The following is a 14,734-nucleotide window of genomic DNA, read 5'->3' on the forward strand; positions in this document are numbered from 1 at the left end:
TTCTGTGGTGTATGCTTTATGAATGGTGTTCACATGTCACATATAAAATTCTTAACCCTTTTGCACACTCCCCTACAGCAATTCACATAGCTTTCCCTCAGATTTCCTTTCAGGTCCCTAAACAACAGTTCTTCTTTAAGGCCCCTAAACAAACTTGTTTTCCCATGCAGAATGGATGACAAGATGTGCTTACCAAAAGCCACCTATAAATGGATCTATAGTGCAGATACCATCTCTTTTTATTTATTTATTTATTTATTTATACCCACATGCTGAGCGGAATCACTCCTAAGTAAAGCTCAACTTTTCCCCTTTCTTGCGCAAAGGAATCCGTTGTATAGCCATAGGTATAAGCTTTGAAAAAGAGTGTCTACTATAGGCATTATTTTTCTGGATCTTTTCACCTGGATAAAAGGGATCCAAGAAAGATTAATGATGTAATCCAACAGAATCTGGATGCATCCAAAGTATCTGTAGTTAAGTGTACAAGATGATAGGACCATATCGCCAAGAGAATTATGGATGAGGCTTTTGATATGTAGTATTGATTGGAATCAAGTAAATAGAAAATCCATTACTTTAAAAAAAAAAAAAAAAAAACTGTGCTAGGGCTTTTCGGCCCGCTCCCCACTTCCTCCATCCCCACCCCCACTCCCAATCCCCCAGCGTTGCTCTGGCTGCACCACCCGTGCTCCTGCTAAGGCAGCCTCGATCATGATCTTTTACCGGGACCTCATCAGCCATATCTACAAGATCCAGGAGATCGCAGACTAGTTGTGCCTGGAGGTGGAGGGGAAGACGGTCAGTAGCACAGAGGGTAACATTGATGACTCCCTTATTGGTGGAAATCCCTTCGCTGAAGGCCCTGAGGGCGAAGGGACCGACAGCACAGTCATCACTGGTGTTGACATTGTCATGAACCATCACTTGCAGGAAATCAGCTTCACACAAGAGGCCTACAAGAAGTGCATCAAAGATTACATGAAATCAATCAAAGGGAAGCTTGAAGAACAGAGACCAGAAAGAGTAAAGCCTTGTATGACAGGGGCTGCAGAACAAATCAAGCACATCCTCGCCAATTCCAAAAGCTACCAGTTCTTTATTGGTGAAAACATGAATCCAGATGGCGTGGTGGCTCTGCTGGGCGACCATGAGGATGCTGTGACCCCATTTATAATTTTCTTTAAGGGTGGCTCAGAAATGGAAACATGTTAACAAATTGGGCAGTTTGGCTCTTATCACAGGTCATCGTAACTGGCGGCTGCTTTTCATCCACACACCGAGACTAGGACAAATGGAATTGGTGTTATCTTGAGCTCTTCGTTTACTTTGACCTTGATTCATTTGGAGCAGAGGCATTGTTTTTAAGAAAGAAACATGTCATGTAGATTGAATAAAAATAAAATGCATTTAAACTCTAATTAATTAACTAATTAATTAATTAAAATTTAAAATTACAAAAAAATAAAACTGCGCTACAAAAGCTCTACAGACTTGAGTTAAAGCAAGCAAACAAAAAAAAACAATAAAACTGAGACTCTTCAAGATATAATAAGAAAATCAGACCCCAACTTTCTACAGGCAGGAGCCAGGCAAGAGAAGCATCTAAGCCACTTAGAAAAGCTCTTTTCAGAAGAGGTTAAAGTGAGTGACTGACTGAATGAATGAGTAAATAAATAAATAAATTCTTCCTCCCTATTAGAGGGTAGAGCAAAGGGCTATAAGGAAGTATAGATGAAGTATTTTCCAAGAAACAGAACTAAATCTTCATCAAGGACATTCCACACTGCAAAGTGGGGGGACTAGGAAATATTTGTCCAGCAAGATTTCAGAATTGCTATGGACCAGTGACTCCTAAATGCATCTCATTCTCCTTTTTTTCCCTTTCTTTTCAAAAAAATATTTATTGAATTTATTGGCTTTTTGGCCCGCTCCCCACTTCCTCCATAAATAAAATCATATAGGTTGCAAGTGTACAATTCTATAATATAGCATCTTTATATTGTATTGTATGTTCACTACCCAAAGTCATTTCCTTCTGTCACCATTTATCCCACCTTTATCCCCTTCCACCTCCCCCAACTCTCCTTTCCCTCTGGTAATCATCATACTGTTGTCGGTGTCTATGAGGTTTTTTGTGTTTTCTTTTTGCTCAATCCCTTCATCTTTTTCACTTAATCCCCCAAATTCTCTCACCTCTGTCAGCTGTCACTCTGTTCTCTATTTATGAACTGTTTCTGTTTTGTTTATTTTGTTCTTCAGATACCACATATAAATGAAATCATGCACTATTTGTCTTTGTCTAACTAGCTTATTTCATTTAGCATGAGCTCTTCAGGTTCATCCATGCTGACACAAAGTTAGAGTAATCATGGAAATGTGATAGGCCATAAAGAGAGACAGAGCAAGGAATGGAATATAATTGAAAGTCTTCACAGTTATAGTTAATCAATTTTCAAAAGGAGTGCCAAGACAAATAAGTTGGGGAAAGAATAATATCTTTAACAAATAGTGCTGAAAAACTGGATTCCCATATACAAAAGAATTAAATTGGGCTTTTCTCTCACACCACATAAAGAAAGAAATAAACTCAAAATGGATCAAAGATTAAAGGTAAGATCCAAATCTATAAAACTGAAAATAAAACATAACTATGTCTTTATGATCTCAAATTAAACAACTGTGTCTGAGACATCCCATCAGAAGAACAAGCACCAAAAGAGAAAAAAAAAATAGATAAAACTGGATGCCAATAAAAAAAGTGAACAGATAACTCATGGAATGGAAGAAAATTTTTGGAAATAATCTATCTGAAAGGGTCTAGTATCTAAAATATAAAAACAACACTTACTACTCAATAACAAAAAGATAAATAACCCAGTAATAAAATGAGCAAAGGATCTGGAAAGACAGTTCTCCAAAGAAGATATACAAGTGAACAATAAGCAAATAAAAAGATGCTCGACATCATTAACAATCAGGGGAATGCAAATCAAAACTACAATGATACCACTTCACACACAGTGGGATTCTTATAACTGAAAAGACAGAAAATAACAAGAGTTGCTGAGGATGTATATAATTCAAAACCCTTGTAGACTAATAGTGGCAATGTAAAATGGTGTGGCCACTTTGGAAAACAGTCTGACAGTTCTTCAAACAATTAAACATAGAGGGACCATTTGACCCAGTAATTCCACTATTAGGTACATACCTGAGAGATATGAAAATATACTTCAATACAAACACTTGTACATAAATGTTCATAGCAACATTATTCATAGTAGACCAAAAATAGAAATTAATGTCCAGCAATTTTGAAAAATTAAAGGTGATGCACCCATACAACTGGATCATTATTAATTATCGTTATTCAGTAATTAAAAGAATGAAGTATTGATACACACTACAACATGGATGAACATTGAAAAGATTATGCTAAATCAAGAAGGCCAGTCAAAAGTAACACATATTGGATGATTCTATTTACATGAAGTGTCCAGAATAGGCAAATCTATAGAGACAGAAAATGTATTCATGGTTTTTTGGGACTAGGGGATAAGTGGGTTCGTGTGACAGCTAAGGAATATAGCGTTTTGGGGGAGGGCAATGACAATATTCTAAAACTCATTATTGTGATGGCTGTACAATACTTTTGTATACTTTAAAAAATCAAATGTATGGTATATAAATTATATCTCAAAGTAGTTTAAATCCATAGTGTTTGGTGTGTAACTATGTGTTTAACTGAAACTTCTATTGCTATGGAAAATAGGGGGGATATACATGTGAAAACAGAAAGATACCTCTGCTATAGAGAGTGCTATGACTGATGGCATTGTTAGTACAGTTTCTAGTTTAGTAGCTAATCATATTATATTAAGAATGTTCAATATCATTAATATGGTGACTTATTGAATGAGTGTAATATTATGGTAAGCGCAATGAAATAAGAGTCAGGTTATTTGAACCCTATGCGCACTCTACTTGTTACTATTAGGTCTAGTAATACTTAATGTCATTTTCTAATACTTTTTTAAATCAAATTTATTTAAACAATACAACAAAATTTAATCAACAATATAGTTGCCGTTGTTTTCTACTACTTGTGCCCAACGCTCAGGAAGCATTTTAATCCCTCTGTTGTAAAATTCTTATGATTTTGATGCAAAAAATTCGGTCAATGCATTTTTGAGGCATTCTTCATTATTAAATTTTTTTTCCAAGAAGAAAGTTTTGCAAAGAAGGAAACAAATGGTAATCGGAAGGGGCAATATCAGGAGAATATACAGGTTGAGGGAGAACTTCCCATTCCAACTGGCGCAGTTTTTCAGCAGTGATTCTTGCAGTATGTGGTCGTGCGTTATCGTGGTGAAGAATTACGCCCTTCCGATTAATCAGCGCGGGTTCTTTTTCTCTTAAAGCTTGGGCTAACCTTTCCAATTGGGCACTATACACTGCACTTGTAATGGTTTGGTTAGATGGTAAAAGTTCATAATGAAGAATTCCTTTAAAATTCCACCAAACACACAACATCACTTTTTTCGCATTCAAGTCAGGTTTTGGTGTGGGCTGCGGAGCCTCATTTTTGTCCAACCATTGAGGCCGCCTTTTCAAATTAACATACAGCACCCATTCTTCATCTCTGGTAACAATTTGCTCTAAAAATGGCAAACGGTTTTGACGAGAGAGGAGCGAACTGCAAATTGTGACTCTTTGATTACGGTTGTTGTTGGTCAACTCATGAGGAACCCATTTTCCAAACTTTTGGACTTTGCCAAGTGCACGCAATTGATTGGAAATTGTTTTCTGTGAACAATTTAAAGTTGTCTCAAGCTCTTGTTGGGTAATTTGAGGATTTTGCACCAAAAGAGCTTGAAGAGCTTCTTGATCAAAATTGGACACACGGCCTCGACCACTCTTGTCATCTAACGAAAAATTTCCCTCGCGAAATTTCTCAAACCAATGCTGGCATTTTCTGGTGCTAACTGCATCTTGACCAAGAGCACTACAGATGTTTTTTGCAGCCTCACTTGCTTTTCTTCCTAATTGGAACTCGTAAAGCATGCAGTGCCTAATATGCTCTTCATCCGCCATCTTCTTAGCCCTAGTTTTGCAACAAAAACCAAACCAAACACAAACTTTTTCAAGCAAAACTTGTTAATTGCACTTCACACGTTCTGTAGATACCACGTGTTTGAAAGTTATGTCAATACAAGTCAACGCCAAGCAAGATTTTAAACGAATGTTCAAAAACGACATTAATTATTACTAGACCGATAGCTTCCTGACCTTGGTAAGTCACAACCTCGCTAAGTACTAAATTGCTCACCCAAAAGTTAAAGATTAAACAAAATGATTGCTATAGGTTCACTGAGTCCTAAAATCATTTGATTCTGACTCTACAAATTTATCTTTTCATGGATTTTTTTCCCCTCCCCATTTGTCATTTCAATAACCAAGCATTTGTTTGAATTATTCCCTTGAGCCTCCTTCATGTATATCAACCACTTAAAATATTGTTTAAATAATATTTACTTTTCATTCTCAAATAGTTAATTTTTTTAATAGATTTCAGAGAGGAAGGGAGAGGGAGAGATAGAAACATCAATGATGAGAGAATCATTGATAGACTGCCTCCTGTATGCCCCCTACTGAGAATGGGAACAAAGGACCCTTCAGTCCAAAGGCTGATGCTCTATGGCAGCGTTTTTCAACCGCTGTGTGCCGCGAGATGTTGCCTGGTGTGCCGTAGGTGCAGACAAGATAAGAATTTTATAATTTTTCACTATTTTGTTTACTTAATATTTCATAATAATTAATTATAAAATACTTTCTTTGTGTTTATTTGATTCCTATTCAAGAGAATTACTTTATATATAGTCAATATAGGCACAGAGTTAAATTTTTAACATTTTCTAATGGTGGTGTGCCTCGTGATTTTTTTCATGAAACAAGTGTGCCTTTGCCCAAAAAAGGTTGAAAAACACTGCTCTATGGCTAGAGTCTATGCACTGAGCCAAACCAGCTAAGGCTCAAATATTTAAGTTTAAATTTCTTTATCCTCTTAAAAGTTTGTCTTCTACCATTTGAGGTACTGAATGTGAATGAGAGCTTTTTTTTTCCTCAATATTGAATATAGGCTATTAGGGCTGGATTAGATATCAGGAAAACAAATACAAAGCCCTGACTTTATAAACAGGAAAATATTCAACTACAATTATAAATAAATTAGTAACGGCAATTCCCCAAATTATTTTGCAGTAATTTCCAAATAAGAAATCGTAGTTATGGCTAACCAAAATCCTTCAATTCCTTCTGTCTCCAATGAAGGGAACTGCATTTTTCTACAAATTTTGCTCTTAAATTTAATTCTAGTTTATCATTCTTAGTTTAAAAATGATCTACATATTGCCATAGTCTGTGTCATCTCATAGTTTATTTATTCAAGACTCCTTTGATTTTTATGTTATATTCTTTCTTACCCATCAAAATTTGAGAGTCCAAAAGAGTCAGTTTTATAAACAATACAGAGGAAACTTCTGTACTTTTTAGGGAAGTCATGTTTTCAATTCCATGGGACCCAGGGCCCCAAGATGCTCCTTAGGCATTTGCACTCACAGAAGAGACACATGGGTCCAGGAAAAAAAACAAGCCTTTAAGCTCCTTTGGGGGTAGAATAGAGGTGGTATCCACCATCACAAAAAGAATAATTACCTATGCTTACAGTTAAACATATGTTGTAATCTGGCTCTCTAAAAGTCAAGATTTCTGAGGATTAGTTAACTGCATAAAATAATCTACGGGGCTTCCAACACTGAAGATTCCTAGTTCTGTCCTCCTGATTTTCTGATATATCACCCAAGCATGTTACATATCCCCTGTGCAATGCTTTATATAACTAATGTTGGAGGATGACAGCAATCAAAAAACAAAAAAAACAAAAAAAACCTTCTTTTTCTCTTTTCAGTGTTTTCAAAATGAAATCAAATTTTAATAATAATATTTTCTATTATGGTGAGCCTTAATGCAGGAATAAAGACTGTGATCCTTTCAAATATAAAGCAAATAGGTTTTGATAGTGTGCTAATTATTACACCTTTAAGTTATCATAAATATGTGTGGTACACTATTTATACAATTATTTTAATCCCTCTGCTTAAACATTATCTCCAATTATAAAAATCTATATGCTATAGCATATGTTTGTATTATACTTATATTTGAACATTTACAGCTTAACAAATCTTAAATTAGGTGTTTTATATAGGCAGTACATCCCTTTTAACAGAAAAAGTAAGTGCTTTTACTAAAAATATTTATCACACATTGAATACACAGTTCTTAAGAGTTTTTTTTTTGTGTGTGTGTGTGCTTTAACTGAAATGTAATTTATCTACTTTTAAAAAAAGGATCCCAGCTGAAACCGGTTTGGCTCAATGGATAGAGTGTCGGCTTGGGGACTGAAGGGTCCCGAGTTCGATTCCAGTCAAAGGCATGTACCTTGGTTGCGGGCATATCCACAGAAGGGGGTGTGCAAGAGGCAGCTGATCAATGACTCTCTCTCATCAATGTTTCTAACTCTCTACCTCTCTCTTCCTCTCTGTACAAAATCAATAAAATATATATATTTTTTAAAAGGATCCCAATGGACTATAAATAATTAATGTGGAGACTTCAAATAGAAGAAATTATTTAATATATAATCAATCCACTGATACAAGCCAGCATATTTATTGAAGAAATTATCATAATTTTTAAGAAGAAAAAATCCTAGATGAAGTGATGCCAACTACAGTATGTGAGAGCTATATGAGAGCTTGTTCATTTAATTTACTGAGATTAAAAAAATCCTAGAGGGCTGGGATAGAAGAAATTGCTCTATTAAGAACTGAGAATTGCTACTACATATTGAACTCTATTATGAGTTTCACATTCAGGATTTCATTCTCATTTGACGGAATCTTATAAAATTGCCCTATTATTCCTATTTTAAAGTTGAAGAAACGAAGGTTTCCAGTATCACAGAAATAGCAAATGGCAGAGTAAGACATTCAAATATAGTCTTTTTGATTCTAAAATGTATAATCCTGCCAAAACCAGTTTGGCTCAGTGGATAGAGCGTCAGCCTGCAGACTGAAGGGTCTTGGGGGTTCAATTCCGGTCAAGGGCATGTACCTTGGTTGCGGGCACATCCCAAGTAGGGGGTGTGAAGGAAGCAACTGATCAATGTTTCTCTCTCATTGATGTTTCTAACTCTCTGTAAAAAAAAAAAAAAAAAATCAATAAAATAGCCAAAACTGGTTTGGCTCAGTGGATAGAGTGTTGGCCTGCGGATTAAAAGGTCCCAGGTTCGATTCCTGTCAAGTGCATGTACATTGGCTGTGGGCACGACCCCAGAGGGGGGCTGCAAGAGGCAGCTGATCGATGTTTCTAGCTTTCTATCCGTCTCTCTTCCTCTCTGTAAAAAAATCAATAAAATATATTTTAAAAAGAAATAAAATGTATAAATATAATCCTTCCACTATATTTTATTACATTTTCATAAGCATTAAGTAATTTAAATTATAGGTAGAGGTGTATTATTATTATTTTCTACATATCTCATGAATTCCTTATACTATAGAAATTAGGTCCCATGTATTATAATAGTAGCATTGGGCCACTAATAATTTCACAGATCCATAACTGACATATTTCAAAGGGGCCTTAAAATCATGCTGTACCAACTAACAACAAAAAAGCAATGGTAAATGTTTTTATAAAATCACTGGACTTGTTTTATCTTCATTGCTGATGTCTTCTAAGAGACTTTTAGTAGGGTCTGTAGTGTCCTATTGCTTAGGGCTACCTAGAAAAACAACAGCATGAAAAATGTCTCATTCAATGTTTCCATCATTCCTGAAATAAAGATGTATTCTTTAAGCTCTGCTATTATATTGTTCTAAAACTCCTTGCAGTTTAAATCTTTTTTTGCTGTTTAAACCATAATGAAGAGAAGGATTGTCTGGAAAGAAAACCTGAATAATTCAGACCTCTCTTGGGAGAAAACAAAGTAAATCTCTCTGGAATCTATATAGTTGCAGAATCACTGGGTCATTACACAACTCTATGCTTCACTTTGATGTGTAGATTTCCAAGATCCATGAACATAAAGAAAACATTTTATAACTCTTGCAAGAAACTGATATAAGTAAAAATGATCAAAATATAAAGTTAAGATCCATATTTTTTAAAATTTAATTTGTCCTTTAAAAAAGCAGCATGTTTGAAATGTCTTAGCTTTCTAAAACCATTCCATTATTAGGAAGCTTGAGAAAGGACCCAGAGGCTGCTTAATATTTTTACTTTTTTCATGAAATTGTTCTTTATCAACCTTGCACTCTGTCAATAAATATAAACAATATATTTAACGTTGAAATCTGTTAATAAATATAAAAAACAAATAAAGAAAATATAAAACATGTATGTTTTCCCTGCTATCATCCTTGATTTTTTTTTTTTTTTTTTTTTTTTTTTTTTTTTTTTTATCTATACCACTTGTTTGGAAAAGATATCCAAACTCTTTCTTAGAAAAGTTTCCCACCATACGAATATATTTCATTTTAAATATCTAGGACCCACAAATATATTGTCTATCAAGGATTATTTTTGCTATAATTCTCAAGGTATAAGATTAATTTATTAAATTCAGTTTATGTCTATCATTTAGTAAATATCTTTTATAGAGTAGACTGACATGAACCTTCAGAGTAGTTTAGCTTCCATAGCATTTTGCTTGTGCTTCCAAAAAGAATACAGTGACTCAGATTAATCAATTTGCAAAATTCATGCCCATGTTAAAGTGAAACTTTCCAGGTACTTTAGGATAAAGGTCATAGTTTTATTTGTTATAATTTTGTAATTTAAATAACTTTAGTTGGGTAAGACAGTTCATCGGAGTCCCCAGAACTCATTATCATCTTAGAATGAATTTGTTTCACGCATTTATATTTAACTATATCTACCCCTTGCAGGCATTTAAGTTTCAGCCCTGGAAGAGTCTTATTTATAATGAAAAAAACTAATGCTCCTAGAGATTAAATAACGTGGCCAAGGTTAACCAGTTAGTGGCACAGAGCCAGAATCAAAATCCAAGTATACTGGCCCTTTGTACAGACATTGTATTCATTTCACGACTTTTTCATTCTCTTGTTAGGACCTAATGTTTGTCTAAAATGGGGGGCTTTTTTGTTTGTTTTTTAAGTTTTAAAAACTGCATTGTGGCACTTAAAATTTTTTATTCATATCTCAAGTTTCAAAATATCATTAACAGAATGCTGTTTGGTGTCTGAGCTACTCCCCCACTTTCCCACTGCTTTTTGTCGTTCAGAGAGCTTGTAAACGGAGAAGGGAGTTACAAAATTACCAAAAAAAAAAGAATGAAGGCTTTAGAGTGGTAAAAAAAAAAAGGGGGTGGGGGTTGCGGGAGTTATAAGAGGAAGTGACTGTAGAGGAAGCACAAGACAGAAAAAGTGAAACAGTGAAGACCAAAGTTAGGAAGAGTTGAGAAATAGATAGCTAGGCCATCAATCCTTGTTCTTTAAGGGATGTGCTTATTCTGGCAGATTCTTCCTTAGGCTCATGTAACTAACACCAAACAAAACTGTGAAATAGGCAAAGCTTGTCTTAGACTTCTTTGTACTTTCTTACATTCAGCTTTATTTAAAAACTAGAGGCCCGATGCACAAAATTTGTGCAAGAGTAGGCCTTCCTTCCCCCCATTGCTGGCACTGGCTTCCTTCTAGCACCCGGACTGGGCTTCCTTCACAGCCGCGGCTTTGTCTGGAAGATCATCCGGTCTAAATAGCATATTATGCTTTTATTATTATTGATGCAGTGCTTTTTCTTCTTTCTCTTGTCCATCTAAGGCTAAAAAGGGCTCTAATTTGACACCTTCATTTTAAGCCTTACTATCTCCTGGAGTGTTCAGATTCAAGTTCTCTCTCTCTCATTTTTTATTATTGATAGTATTACAGATGTCCCCCATTCTCCCCTGCCCTGTGCCTCCCTCCTCCCAGCCCCTGCCTTACCCCAGCCCTTCACCAAAGTATTGTCTTTGCCCATGGGCTATGTATATAAATTCTTTGGTTAATCTCTTCCTATCCTCCCTAACTCCCTTCCCCTCTGAGTCTATCATTCTGTTTCTACATCCATGTCTCTGGACCTATTTTGTCAGTCAGCTTATTTTATTTGTTAGATTCCACAAATAAGTGAGATAATGTGATATTTGTCTTTCACTGACTGGCTTATTTCACTTAGCATAATAATCTCCAAGTCCATCCATGCTGTCTCAAAAGGTAAGAGATCCTTCTATTTTATGGCTGCATAGTATTCCATTTGTATATGTACCACAGCTTTAAAAATATATATTTATACTTTTTTTTTTTTTTACTGATTTCAGAGAGGAAGGGAGAAGGGAGAGAGAGAGAAACATCAATGATGAGAGAGAATCATTGATCAGCTGCCTCCTGCACATCCCTGACTAGGGATTAAGCCTGCAACCCAGACATGTATCCTGACCAGGAATCAAACTGTGCCCTATTGGCCGAGCAATATCTCAGCTTTTTTATCCACTTATCTACTAATGGGCACTTGGGCTGTTTTCAGATTTTAGCTACTGTAAATAGCTCTGCTATGAACACAGGGGTGCATATATTATTTCTGATTGGTGTTTCGGGATCCTTAGGATATCCTAAGAATAAGATTGATCACTAGGTCAAATGAAAGTTCCATTTTTATTTTTTAAAATAATTTTTTAAGTTGATTTCAGAGAGGAAGGTAGAGAAACATCAATGATGAGAGAGAATGATTGCCTTCTGCACACCCCATCTAGGGATTGAGATTGCAACCCTGGGCATGTGCCCTTGACCAGAATTGAACTTGAGACCCTTAGTCAGCAGACTGTTGCTCTTTACAGTGAGTCAAACCAGCTAGGGCTATTTTTATTCTTTGAGGAAATTCTATAGTTTTTCATAGTGGCTGCAACATTCTGCATTCCCATCAGCAATCTACTAGGGTTCCCTTTTCTCCACATCCTCACCAGCACTTTTGTTTGCTGATTTATTGATGGTAGCCATTCTGGCAGATGTGAAGTGATACCTCATGGTCATTTTAATTAGAATCTCTCTGATGATTAGTGATGCTGAGTATTTTTTTCATGTCCATTGGCCATCTGTAGATCTACTTTGGAGAAGTGTCTATTCAGGTCCCATGTCCACTTTTTAATTGAATTATTTGTCTTCCTTTTTTTGAGTTGTATGAGTTCCTCATATATTTTGAAAATTAACCCCCTATGAGATGTAACATCAGCAAATATGTTCTCCCATACAGTGGGCTCCCTTTTAATTTTGATGATGGTTTCTTTTGCTGTGCATATGTTTTTTAGTTTGATGTAGTCCCATTTATTTTTTTTCCTTTATTTCTCTTGCTCTAGGAGATATATCAGCAAAATTCTGCTCCATGAGATGTCTGAGATTTTATTGCCTATGTGCTCTTCTAGAATTTTCTTCTAGGTTTCATAACTTACATTTAAGTCTTTTATACATTTTGAATTTATTCTTATGTAGGGTGTAAGTTGGTGCTCTAGTTTCATTTTTTTGCATGAACCTGTCCAATTTTCCCAACACCATTTATTGAAGAGACTGTCTTTACCTCAATGTATGCTCTTGCCTCCTTTGTCAATTATTAATTGACTGTAAAGGCATGGGTTGATTTTTAAACTCTGTTCTGTTTCAGGCTGTTTTAATTACAATGGCTTTGTAGTATAGTTTGACATCCAGTATTGTGATCCCTTCAACTTTGTTTTTCTTTATCAAGAGTGCTGTGACTATTTGGGGTCTTTTTGGTTACAAAAACCTTTTTGGAATATTTGTCCTAGATCTGTGAAATATGCTGTTGGTATTTAAATAGGGATTACATTGATTTTATATATTGCTTTGGATAGTATGGACATTTTAATTATATCAATTCTTCCCAATAATTCCCTTCTCTGCTTACCAATGTTTAAATGATTCCTTTGATAGAGGTTCTTGTACTTAATAATTAAGAGATAGGATTAGAGCCACTCTACCAACTCAAGGAGACTTAGCTACCAAGTACATAGAAACAAACCTAGGGAAACAGCCAAAATGTGAAGACAAAGAAACAAGCCACAAATGGATGAAAGCAAAATACTGGATATAGAGTTCAAAGCCATGGTTATAATGTTACTCAAGAATCTTCTAGAAATGTCCAAGAAATTTAATGAGACCTTAAAGGATATGGAAAAGGACCAATAAGAATTAAGCATATACTGATTGAAATAATGAATAATATACAGAGATTCAATAGCAGACTATCAGACCCCAAGAATCAAGTCAACGATTTGAAATACAAAGAAGCAAAAAGCACCCAACCAGAAAAGCAAAAAGAATCCAAAAATATGAAGATAGTGTAAGGAGCCTCTGGGACAATTTCAAGTGTACCAACATCAGAATTATGGGGGTGCCAGAAGAAGAGATAGAGCAAGATATTGAAAACCTATTTGAAGAAAAGAATGACTGAAAACTTCCCCTACCTGGTGAAAGAAATAAACTTACAAGTCCAGGAAGAGCAGAGAAACCCAAACAAGAGGAATCCAAAGAGGACCACACCAAGAAACATCATAATTAAAATGCCAAGGGCAAAAGACAAAGAGAGCATCTTAAAAGCAGCAAGAGAAAAACAGTTAGTTACCTATAAGGGCGTACCCATTGACTGTCAGATGATTTCTCAAGAGAAACTATGCCGGCCAGAAAGGAGTGGCAAGAAACATACAAAGTGATGAGTAGATCACTAGAAAGTTGATAACTACAATCATATCATAAGGGTCAGTAGAAAAATCAAAACTTTTAGATTCTGGAGCTAGACTGCTTGGTTTCAACTTTGGGTTCTGCCACGTGCCTCAATTTTTCGCCTACAGAATGGCAATAATAATACTTCATAGAGTTGCTCTGAGGATTGTTAATAAACTGTTTAGAATCACACTTGGTACTTTGTAAGTGCTTCTTAAATACTGTAACTATTATTTCTATCCTGACTCAAGGCAACTAGTTACATCTACAAAACGACCTCAGAAATCTGATGTGCAATTTAAATTGAAATCAAACTTGCATACTTATATCCTCTTAATTCAGTGTTTTGAACATGGTACAAATGAAGAAAAAGTTATTTTACTTTATTGCATAGATACAGGCTTCAATATTTCAAACATGCATTTTCTTTGAAAGGAAACTGGACAGCAGAGTGTACATAAGGCATCACTTATCAATTATATTATGTATACATAACAGAAAACATGGTTTTGCCTTCATAATTGTAATAATTTTTTCAACAACTTTATTGAGAGATAATTTATATACAGTACAACTCATCCTGTCACCAGTAAACAATATTAGTGTTTACTGATTGGCTATTATATCCCAGGCAATAAACACTAATATTTCATTTAATCTTCATAAAAATCCTTTAAATTAGATATTATCATCCCAAATTTTATAATTAAAATAAAAGTTAAGTACTTTGGCTCTGGCTGGGTAATTCAGTTAGAGCATCGCCCTAAAACAATCCCCAGTCAGGGCACATACAGGAAGTAACCAATAAATGCATGAATAAGTGAAACAACAAATCAATGTTTCTCTCCCCTTTCTCTTTCTTTCTCTCTCTCTCTCTCATC

At 35.2% G+C, this 14,734-nt stretch overlaps 1 pseudogene; it reads left to right on the forward strand.

The window, feature by feature from the left end:
- The first annotated feature begins 714 nt into the window (after positions 1-714).
- Positions 715-1,418, forward strand: LOC118730602 (annotated as a pseudogene).
- The last annotated feature ends 13,316 nt before the right edge of the window (positions 1,419-14,734 follow it).

The sequence above is a fragment of the Pipistrellus kuhlii genome, unplaced genomic scaffold (assembly GCF_014108245.1).
Source record: "Pipistrellus kuhlii isolate mPipKuh1 unplaced genomic scaffold, mPipKuh1.p scaffold_m20_p_3, whole genome shotgun sequence".
NCBI lineage: Eukaryota > Metazoa > Chordata > Mammalia > Chiroptera > Vespertilionidae > Pipistrellus > Pipistrellus kuhlii.